Here is a 12,272-nt window from a genome sequence, read left to right on the forward strand (position 1 = left end):
CATTTTGTTAAACACATCACAGCTAGGACTTCTTGTCCCCTTGGAATGGTCTGGTGGGGGAGGGGGGAGTCCGAGTGTGGAGATAACATGCAATATTCTTGACGCCATGGTTTCAAACTGAAATAGCCTGCTATGCTTCCCTTCAGATGTGCTCATGTGCTCTTGCTCTGAGCTGTTAAACATTGGCCATAGCAGAAGCAGCTGCATTGCACTGGGGTGTGAAATTATCCTTAAGCATATTTGGTGGAGGAGTTAAGTTTATTCATTGTCATTACAAAAGTAATTGCAAGGACAGCACAGCACTGAACAGACCAGGTCTTGTTTGGACAAAATAAGAATTCTTTGTTTCTCTCTTTGTAAATATATACAGTATTCTACAATGGTATTTAAAATATACATTTTTATTACAATTTTTATCAAGGACTTAGTGCTTTAAGAGAGTTTAGAATGTATTTTCAACGTCACCTTCTCTCTTACTCTATTTTCCATCCTTTATCTCTGAGATTTGACTAGGGTACCTCCGTCTCATAGGGCTATTGGCAGAAGTCTCTTTTAAGCATTCATCAGGAGAATACCATTACAATCCTTAGAATTGTCACATAATTTAAAAGCAAATGAAAGTCAGCAATGCAGATTTTAACAAATGGTTATGGAAACTACTATCATCATAATTCCACTAAGAGGCAGAGTTCAGCGGTTCACTGAGGATGCTTGTTTAGGGTTGACCTGGAGTTCAATACAGAAATTATAACAATGGATTAGCCTCTTGAATGAAATTTTTTTATCTACAAAGCAAGAATAACTACAAAGAAGTGAACTGATTCCTCTCAGAGAGTTGGGAAAGGCTCTTTTTGTTTTTTGTTAGTGAGAATTTCCTATTTAATAGCATGCTCAAAAAGCACAGTAGGAGGAAGTCAAGACTGAGAGAAAAGCACCTTCATCCTGACCCAGTCTCAATTTCCTGGTTTTCTTTTCTCACCTATGATAATTATAACTGCCCTGGCCTTCTTGAATCATGGAGTGTTTAACCTGCGTTATTTTGTGTTACATTTTTCTCTTGACACCTTTATTTAAATGCATGTAAATATATGTAAAGTGACTACCCCAATGCTCAGTGCAATGGCTCTTTGTGCTCAACCCCCCCACCCCACAACAGCTTCAAGTTAGAAGCATAATTAGCCCCACTATGGAAGAACAGAGGCCCTGCAAGGTTAAGCAACTCATGAGGAGGCCCAACCAGTGTCAGAACGATGTCTGATATCAAAAACTGTACAGATTCTCCTAGAGTGTTACACACAATCCTGAGAATAGCTTAAGGGGCTTCAAAGTTCGCCATCATTTTTTTTTCATTATTATTATAGAAAAGTGGTGGAAAATGTACATTCTCTCAACACATCTGATAAACATGTGCATGTTTGAATTTTTAGGATTCTCTCGAAAGTTAATATGAGCATATCTTCATGTGTGTATCACTTGAATGGCCAGGTTAAGATAAATAATTATTTCAGATTCAGGGTTCACATCTAAATTTCAATCTTCTTCCTTTAAAGGTCATTCTTTGTGTAGTAGCCAGATTTATTTTTAAATAATGTAAATCCCCTAAACAAAACCCTCCAATGACTTCCCACAACAATTCAAGGAAATTCCAAACTCCTCACATTGCTTCATGAGACTGCACATGATCTAGCCCTTGCCTACTCCTCCAACCTGATTTTTTACTTCTTCACCCCCTACCCCACCACCATACCCCAGCTCAATAAGCCCCAGGTTCCTTGTCTGGATTTTTTTCTCCCATACCTATAACAGTGACTCGAAAAACATAGTAGGCACTCTTCTGAATAAATGGGTGCTTGCAATGGCACTAGTTAATACTATTTTAGTGCTGAGAGCTTAAGGAAAGAAAACAACAACAAAAAAACAGGCATATCTAATAAGTAAGTGATGTAATATATTGAGGAAAGGCCAATGCACAGCATGTTACACTGACTGAATGAACATTTCTCAGGAGTTTTAGATAGAAAGGAGTGGAAAATGTGAGTCTTCCCACACACACCCACGGTGATATGACACACTGAAGAAAGATCTAGCCATAGTCGCAATGCAAACATTGTTTTAATTCCCTCAAAATAGCACATTAGTCACATTAAGTTAAGTTGCTAATCTGGATTCTTTAATACTTTCATTTGAATTCAACTGGATTTCAAATTAAAATATACTTAACATATACTTTTTTATTTTTATATAAATTTATGCTTACTTAATCTATTATATAATTTGTAAAGTTATTTATATATTTTATATTGTGTGTACATATAAATTATAATTTATGAATTGTAGATTTACAAGTTACATAGCATAATGAGCTTCCACCCAGTTTCTTACAATATCAACTAGCATTATTATACAAATGACTTGAATGGATTCACATTTTACTCAAGCCTGAGAAACATTGCTTTATTCCATGCTGTCTCTCACTTTATGTCTCTAAAATATCCCTTGAAATCAATTAGTTTTTAATTAAATATTAAGTACAAACTGTAATTAAAGTATATAGCATATAAAGTGTTTCATAGGAAGAACTTTTTTGTGTATGAAAGAATTAAACATACTGTCCTTCAAGTAATTTATGATAAACATCCCAGGAGGGTGAAAGTTTGCACAATGGATTAAATCGATGGTTCTCAGAGTGTGGTACCAAGACTAGCAGCATCAGCATCTCCTGGGAACCTGTTAGAAATGCACATTCCCAGGTCTCTATCCCAGTCCTGCTGCACCAGGAGCTCTAGGGGTGGGGTCCAGCGGGCTGTGTCACAACAACCCATTCCCCATGTGATTCTGATGCCTCCTCACATTAATATCACTGGATTGGATAATGACTCATAATATTAAGAATTTAGCCATGCAATAGAGAAATAGCTTTCCCTCAAAAAGGGTGACTCTACAGTGGGCTTTTTATTTGACTTTATGAAATTGTGTTGACCTTTGATGTGCATCAGATCTTTCTAGCTGCTGCTGCTGCTGCTGCTGCTGCTTCTCCTCCTCCTCCTCTTCCTCTTTAGGCTTCTAAGGTCAATGCCAGCCAAACAGCCAAAATATCTTCGGGATAAGCAGGCTGTGCTTACAAGATTCCAAATCAGGTTGTAAACATGATTATCTAATTCAATTAGACACATAAACGAAAAATGAAGCCACTCATTCCATCTGTTTGAGTCTGCCCAAACCTTGAGGAGAGAATAAGCCTCACACATAATTCCAAACCATCTTCAGAATGAAGTCTGGGGAATGTTCCAGAAGCTCTTGTGTGGTCTAGGAATCTGCATGTGTGTCTCAGGCCCTTGCCACCACTGCCATCATTTTTACTGATTATGCCCTCTAGAACTCTGAAGTCTGGGATTCTCGTATGATAGACATGTTTAAAGCCAGGAAGCTTCCAAAGGGAATGAGTTACACTAAACTTACAAATTCATTTGTCTTGAACTAGTCTGTGGGAGAAATGCAAATGCAGTTTCCCCAAGAAAGATCAGAAAAAGGCCAATCATCTCTCTAAAAAGTACCACTTAAGATAATAAATTGTTTCCCCACAAACAAATTTCCTCATTGTCCCCAAGCGTGTTCTTGTATTGTTTTAAATGACAGCAGAGAATTTCTCCTTTAAAGAAAGATGCCACATGACCCAACAAGCACTCCAGGAGAGCACAATAAAGGGTTGTTCATCCCAGAGGCTGGGTCCTTCAGCAGCAGGGCTTGGCGCCCGGGAACGCTTCTCACACCAGGCCTCCTGACAAAATTATCAGCTGGGAGAGAAAAGTGGCTCCTGTTGTGCCCAGAGTCACAAGACAGCTAAGAATCTGAAACAGCATCTCCGAGGAGGATGCACTTGTTGAGAAGTCATTGCAGAAAGGAATAAGGAGATGAGAAGAAAGAAAATTAAATCCAAAAGAAAATACATCCTCTCTTTGAAAAACACAATCATATTGTGTGATATGTGATCCTTTGGTTGGCTGTAACCTGTTGAACTATAAAAGAGGCCCTTTGTACCCTGAATTCTGAGGAGAATTTGTTACTATAAATTCTAGAAAGCAGCCCTCTGACTAATCCTTTCTGAGCTGGCAGCAAGTGGAAGAATCAGTATTTACTTATTTATTGAAACTGTGGTTAACGTGTTTATCTGTACTAGAATCCCTCTTTCCTTCCTCCATCTCTAGGACAATCTATCCAAAAACCTTAAATTCATTTCAGGATTCATGAATGAAAAACCGCTTATAAATTCAAAAGGTTTTCTTTGATCCAAAAACCTGTAAGAAGTTCAATAATCATAGAAAACCTATATTTTTTTCTAAGGAAAAACAAGTTAACAATAAACAAGATAATTTCTCTCTGTATTTGTAGGAAATAAGATTCAGTTAAAGAATAAATATGAGAAATAAAAACAAAATAGCCAACCATGCCTTAAAGAGTCAAATTGTTCAACACACATTTTCAATGAAAAAAAAAAAAAAAAAAAAAACCCTGAAATTTCTGACTTTTTATGGTCTATATGTAAACTCAGGGAAGAATGTTTTCTAAGAATCCCAAAATCTGGAAATCTGTTTTTGGTAATTGTTTTAAAGTGACATCTCAGAAACATCCTCCAAAGCAGTTTGAAAATATGTGCTAATTCAAGCAGCATTACTCATAGAATGGAAAGAGCATAGCTTTGGGGTCTGGTAAGTTCTGAATTCAAATCCAAACTCTAATGATTTTGTTGTTGTGTGTGGTTGAGTAAGAAACAGCATTTCTCAAGTTCTATCCATTGATTCAACTAATATTTATTTATATATATAAAAATTGTTTACTTTGTGCTATTCCCAGATTTTTCGCCAGAAGAAGGAACAGCAAGGAAGCCAGCTCAGGTGGAAATGAATGAGTGAGGGGAGAGAAGGTCAGAGAACTAGAGCAGGGCCAGACTGTGTAGTGCCCTGGGGCCATAGTAGCCTTCAGCTTGTCTCCTGCCTAACAGAGGAGCCATGGAGGAATTCCATCAACAAAGGGACACCTTTTGCTTTTATTTCAGCAGTACCACTCTGCTTGCTCTGCAGAGGGGCAGGGAAACCAGCTAAAAGGCTGCTGAAACCATCTAGGTGAGTGATGGTGTTGTCATGACAAGGCGGTAACTGTGGGCTGGTGAGAAGTGACTGGATATACTTGAAGACGGAGCCAGTAGAATTGGCTGGTGGGTTCAGGCATGGGCATGAGAAAAAAAATAGAAAGCAAAGATAACTTTAAGATTTGGGGCCCAAGTAAGTGGAAAAATAAAGTAGTCATTAACTGAGACTGTGTAGGGGGGAGTTTAGGGTCAGGAGAAGGTGAACTACCACGAATGCAGCTTAGACAGATTAAACTTAAGATGCCTGTTATATATCCAAGTGGATACAGTACCTAAAGCCATGAGGTTTTTTTGTGAATAAAGACAGGAAAAGAATGTGGAATATACTAACACTTATAAAGCAAATGTGTTACACAGGGCCTAGTTTGCAAAGCCCTGTAGTCTCAGGTTTAGCCTAACCTATTTGAATTGCATATAGAAATGTTAACCTTGCAAAAGACAGGAAACTTTCCTCAGGCTAAAGTCTCTGTTGTGGATATAAAATTGTAACACAGCAAAGTTGCTGGCTCAAGGACAGATGTCCATGGTTAACCTACTGATTGATATGTAAAAATACTGAGGAAACTACTGCAGGAAAACATAGTATTTGCTAAGAACAAGCTTTTGTTGGTGGATTGACTTAACCTTTTGCAAACTGCATTATGGTATGTCACTTTGTTTGTTTTACTGATGTTACCGGCCTCTATTGTTAAACTACACTTGACCATAACCTCACGTATGTTCTTTTGCTGTAACTTCCTGTTCTGGAGAATAAATTCGGGGAGAGAACCCCAGTTGGTGGTTAATTTCCAAAGGAAGGAATGCCTCTCTCTTGAGGGTTCCAGGAAATTAACTCCTTTGAGGTCTCTCACTGCTCAGAAGAAATGGGCTTTGACTAATCCTTTTGCAGCTCCATCACCCAGGGGAAGAGAGGTGACAAATCCATGTGAGGTAGAGCAACAAAAGAAGATATCCAAGGACCAAGTCTAGAGGGACTACATCATCAAGGAACAGAAAGATGAGAAAATAGCAGAAAGAGAGAGAGAAAGAGAGACAGAGAGAAAGAGAGGGAGGGAGGGAGGGAGAGAGAAAGAGAAACAGTTGAAGGCAAGAGACTGATTTCTTGGAAACGCAAGTGAAGAAAATATTTCAAGAAGAGAGTAACGTCCTGTGTTAAATGTTTCTGAGAGGTCAAATCAGATGGAGACTAAGATTCAAGCATTGAATTTAGCAAAGTGAAGATCACTCAACAATGATCTTTAAGGGTCAACCCTTGATAAGAGTGGTTTCAGTGAGGTGGTAGAAAGATGGCCTGACTGGAATGGTTTCAAGAGAAAGGAGAAGAGAAATTGCAGTCGACTGTGTACAAATCCCATTAAAGGAGTTTTGCCATAAAATGAAGGAGTGAAAATGGGGTATCAGGAGAGGAAAGTGGTATCAAGGGAGGATTTACATTTTTTTTAAGACTGAAGAAATGACAGCATGCTGTAGGCTGATGAAAATTATTCAGAGAGGGGAAATTACTGATGCAGGAGAGAAAAATGAGAATTGCTGGGAGGATATCTTTGAGTAGACAAGGGAGGATGATATTTAAGGCACAGAAAGAAGGACAAGCCTTTGCTGGTTACAGGACCAGTTACTCTCATAGGAAGGGCAAGGGAAGTAGAGTGTGTATACACCACTATAGAGTGAAAATGGGGGGAAAGAGAGAAAGACGTGACATGGTCCTCTGGCGGGGTGAGTGAACAAAGTCAGGAAGTAGCATGACTGCCAGGAAGCACTCACAGCCCGCTGAGGTTATCTGGTTACAAACATGGTATGAGATTTCTCTCCAGCAATCTTTGACTGCTCATGTGCAGAGGCAGAATAGGGGAAGAGCCAGGGTCAGGTAAGGTAGATGGCCAAACCAGCACAACGTGAGGGTAGAGCAAGGTGAGGGCAGGACAAGGGGAATGAGAGGTATGTGAAGGAGTGATTACAATAATTGAGGGTAGAAGTTAAGCTGGGTAAAGAAGGGAGTACTGAAGACACGAGTTAGGTGGAGGATTATGAAAAGGTATAGGACCAATGGATTGAAGATGGGGTGGATGTATTCAGGATGGGTGATGTATAAATATGGGAAACAAACCTGGATGTTTTTAGGGAGAACATGTGATCCGGGAACGTCAATGGGAATCAAAGAGAACACATGCCTCAGCAGCAGGTAGAGTGGTACATGATAGTTGGGAGAGAAAACAGCTACCCCTTGAGAGGGCTTCATGCTAAAGCTTCAGGGAAGAGCCAAGTGTTCATTAAAACAAGAAGGTAAAAGGGAACTATCACAGCAGAGGTTGATGATATTGGGGCTTTGCAGAAGGTGATTGTGAAAGGGATTCAGAAGGCAGAGAGTGATGGGAGATGGGGTCAGGGAAGCCACTAGTATCTGGCTACACAGAGTCACATGGGTATTAGATACTAGTAACAACCTCTGGGACATGGAACTCACTCAATGTAAACCAGCCATAAGGAGATTAACATGATGGCGCCCAGAACAATACTGGTGTTGGGAGAACTTGGGAAGGTGGAGAACATTACCAAGAGCAGGACAAGTTATGGGGCCTGATTCTAGAAGGGTGGTTTTACCCTGACTGGTTATTGTATATTCTAACTGCAAAATTACTAACTGTAGTTCTGGTTACTCTCTGCCCTTGAAAGCAGTAAAACACTATATATTAAAATTTATTCTAAAAATCAAATTTGCCTGAACCATGTGAATTATCATTCTTTCAAAGTAACTTTGCCTCCAGTTAGTTTAGATAGATATACCATTTACTACATAATCCTTTTCCCCCTACCTTTAGTGTTTTATGAATTTATTACTTTCATACAGCTGTCAACCTTATCTACTTGATTGAGTATTCACAATTTCTTAAAGCAAGACACAGGTTGCGTTCAGGAAAAGTGTTCATGCCACGTTTACCAAAAGGATGCAGTTTCCTTTGGTGCCCTCACACCTCACTCTCAATGCTCCTTTCTCATTTCTTGCCTCCCTGATGTCTCCTGTGCACACGTTGCCTGCCCTGGGCTGCATATTCCTGCAGCTCCCTAAGCCCCAAAGTCAGCCCTCCCTTCCGCCTGCTCAGTTCCCCAAACCCTTACTCCTCACCAGAATGATTTTGCTTAGGTATTAGGAGAAAATAAATCATGTTAGAGTAATTAGCTCTAAGAAACGATTGATTTGAAGGTGAAAATAGGTACTTTCATGAAAAGAGAGAAAGAGAGATTGTCAGCTCAAAAATACTTTTACTAAATAAGAAATGTGTATGTCATTTAAGTGGTTGGCTGTGAGGAAGCACCTCCTCTACCCTTAGCTAGAATCACTCCTATTTTCATTATCCACCCCTATATAACCATCATAACATACCCCCCCAAATCAGGAGTTATAATATGCCACCATTCTGTTTCTAAAATACAGTTTCCTGCACTAGAACAACGGTCTGCTGTTTGCTTTTCTTTTTCATGGCTGTTTTTGTTAGTGGGAAGAACACCCTTTTTCTTTCTTTCTTTCTTTCTTTCTTTCTTTTTTTTTTTTTAAGAAAGTGCCATCAAACATTTGGCTGTATTAATCTCCCATCTGTAAAACACACTTTACTTGGATTATCAGCGGGGTATGTGTCCTCTCTGAATTTGTTTTCTGAGCAACGGGAATTTATTCAAGTAAATTAATTTACAAACAGATACAGCTACTGCTGGATGAATGGATTTTTCTCTTGGCACTTTGAGGTGCAGCTCTGCGGGTATCTGGGCTATTGGCACTCACTGGAGTCCTCAGATTGTCTGCCAGACCCATTCCTATAATGCTGTAAGAAAATATATGTGACAATTTTGCAGCTCAGAATACAGCTCAGCCATCTAGCTCCCAGCTCTATTATTTGAGTATTTAAATGATTCTGTAAACTCATCTTCTTAGGAGACTTTCATAGATGTGGCCATTCAGGTGCTTTTCTTTTTTCTGGCTTGTTAATATGATACTTTCATCATTTCCATTCCTTGCTTTAAACATTCTGAGGGTTCTGCCACATGAAAACAAAACCTCTTGAGGTTTAGCAATACACAACAATCCACTTAGAGTTGGACAGTCCTGGAAATTCTTCAAACTGTAGAAATTCAGAAAATACTCCGCTATCATATCCTTTTACTCTGAACACAATAAAACAGTGTCAGTAGATAGGCTTCCCACAGGCAAGTGATGTATTTAAATGACTGTATAGGTAGAACCTTGGTCTGTCAGTAAAAAAACAAATAAAAATAAGGCTTAGTGGCAATAATTGGTTTTGTTTATTTTTAATTATATCCTTAGTGCTTAATGTAGAGACAAAATTCAACTAAAGGGACTGGAGGTAATATTAACAAATGCATATTCATCAGTCTGTACAGTGAACTTTGATAAAAAATGCGATGTCCCCAAAAGTCTTTCACTATGAAGGTATAAAAATTCTCCACAAAATTTTTCACAGAAGTCAATAGTATTTTTGATTCCTTGAGCATCGACTGTCCCAGCACACTAAGATATGGGATAACATCTATCATGGTGAGCCCAAGTAGAGATGCAATGGTAAAGTCTTAGCAAGTACAGTCAGAGTACTCAGGACTCTGAGTTTACATAATGAAGGCTGAAAATAAGCAGTGTAGGGCCTGTTTCATGAAACTGATTTTACAAGTATCGTTTGTCCACGTTTGGTCTTGGGTAATTAATCATTCTGGGTCTCAGTTTCACTATTTGTAAAAGGAGGAGGTCAGAAACAAACTTGATGTTTTAATTTTATGATTCAGAGCTCCACTATAATATTTGATTTTTATTTTAGCCACTCGTGAGGTATTCTCTAAAAAACGCTAAATAAAAATTAAAATTTGTGAACTAATCCACCAATTGTTTTATTTTCCTCAAGTAAATGTGCAGGTGTCTCAAAAGAATATCAAATGTCTACAGAAAGCATATATATTCAAAAGAAAGTTCTTTTAGTGGATTTTTCATAGTTTGGGAAGAGACCATCTTTGGGCAAAGACAAGGAAAAGTTCCTGGAGGGGAAGAAAAGAGGTAGACACTCCTGAGTAATCAGAATAAATGGAAAGAGTGTGAGAGCTGAGTTGAATACAAAAAAGCCCACTCACAGCAGAAGGCAAATTTGCTTTACCCATTAGGTAAAAAAAAAAAAAAAAAAAAAACAACCTGTTAGAGATTTTTCAGGCAGGATAGAAAAGAATTGTAGGGAAAGGAAATGGTTTTTCCTGGTTTTCCATCTGCAGGACTCCTGTTCATGGGGAAGAAAAATCATTTGGAGGAAAATGCTAGGTACTAAGTAGAAGTAACATTGATTTCACCCCTGTCCTTTCCCTACATGTAATTTTCCTGTACTCTTTAAGAATTTGTGTATTCTTGGCTCTTTGTATAGCTTAGAAAAAACACCAGAAAACTTAGAGATGGGCTGCTAGTTTGCCCTTTACAAGGCGGACCAGGACTCAGGTGCTTGTAAAATGGCTAAGTAGCAGCTGTAATCACCCACGACTCTCTTTTTACTGGTTGGTTCCAAGATAATATATTTCAAATGACCCCTCATCAGGGAAAAGAAGATGAAGGAGGGTGTAAATCAATATGACCATCAACTCCTTAATAGTCAGAGCTTCTGCAAAACTTAATGTTCTCATCCTCATGGGAGAGCAGCTATTCAAATTCTTTTTAAAGGAAAAGCTGTATACCTCTCCACAAAATGGATTGGTTAGTCAATAACCAGATGATTTTCTGTGTTTACCTTGCTCATGTTATATTCCTTCTCCAAGTGAGAATTATTCTTAGTATTTAAAATTATTATTCATTGCTTATTAAATTTTGAAAACAAAGATGTTTTTTGTTATTCTATAAACTGTATATGTGAAATGTGTGTGTATGTTAATCTACCAACTTCTATATTATTAAAATTTGGGGGGGCCCACGCACCCCTGAGGCCCCCATGCTGGAGCATGTAACTGCTGCCGCAGAACACCTCCAGCCCAGGCCAGTGCATGCTGCCCAGAGAGGCCCTAGCCTCCCACTCACAGGCACCAAGGCAGCCATGCCAAATTGGCATCCCCAGCAGGATCATAGCGAGACATTAGGGTCGAATGAGTGGACTGTGAAACCCCCTGCCACAATGACTAAACACCAAAGAAAAGATACCAGAAAAATGAAAAATCAAGAAAGTACACCACCAAAGGGTAATAATAACTCACAAACACTAGACCCTATAGAACAGGAAATCCTTGAAATGACTGATAAGGAATTTCAGGTGGTAATTCTAAGTAAACTAAATGAGATACAAGAAAACTCAGAAAACACAATGAAATGAGAAAACGTATACAAGATCTGAAAGAAGAAATGTACAAAGAATTCAATGCCTTGAAAAAGAATGTAGCAGACCTTTTGGAGCTGAAGGACTCATTTAATGAAACAAAAAATACAACAGAGAGTCTAACCAGAAGGACAGAACAAGCAGAAGAGAGAATTTCTGACCTTGAAGATGGTCTGTTTGAAATAACACAGAAAGGAAAAAAAAAAAAAAAAAAAAAAAAAAAAAAAAGAATTAAAGACTTTGAAGAAAATCAAAGAGAGATAACAGACAACCTTAAGTCTTCAAATATCCAAATCATGTGTATCTTCAGAAGGGGAAGAAAAAGGAAATAGCACTGAAAATACGTTCAATGAAATAATGGCAGAAAATGTCCCAGGTATAGGGAAAGACACAGATCTTCCGATTCAGGATGCTCAAAGATCCCCAAACATATTCAACCCCAAAAGGTCCTCTCCAAGACATGTTATAGTCAAATTGGCAAAACTCAAAAACAAAGAAATAATCTTAAAAGCAGCAAGACAGAAGCATCAAGTCAACTAAAAGAGAGACCCAATCAAACTAACATCAGTCTTTTCTTCACAAACCCTAAAAGCCAGAAAATAATGGGATGATATATTCAAAATACTAAAAGACAAAGATTGCCAGCCAAGAATACTTTACGCAGCAAGGTTATCCTTCCAAAATGAAGGACAGATAGTATATTTCTCAGACAAACAAAAACTGTGGGAGTTCACTACCACATGGCCAGGCTTACAAGAAATTCTAAGGGAGTACTGGGTTTT

General features: G+C 38.5%; 1 pseudogene; it reads right to left on the reverse strand.

Annotated features, from left to right (window-relative positions):
* Positions 1 to 8,954, reverse strand: part of LOC103594944 — a 15,624-nt pseudogene extending 6,670 nt beyond the window's left edge.
* Between the last annotated feature and the right edge of the window lie 3,318 nt (positions 8,955 to 12,272).

This window comes from Galeopterus variegatus, unplaced genomic scaffold (genome assembly GCF_000696425.1).
Source record: "Galeopterus variegatus unplaced genomic scaffold, G_variegatus-3.0.2 Scaffold1649, whole genome shotgun sequence".
Classification (NCBI taxonomy): Eukaryota; Metazoa; Chordata; class Mammalia; order Dermoptera; family Cynocephalidae; genus Galeopterus; species Galeopterus variegatus.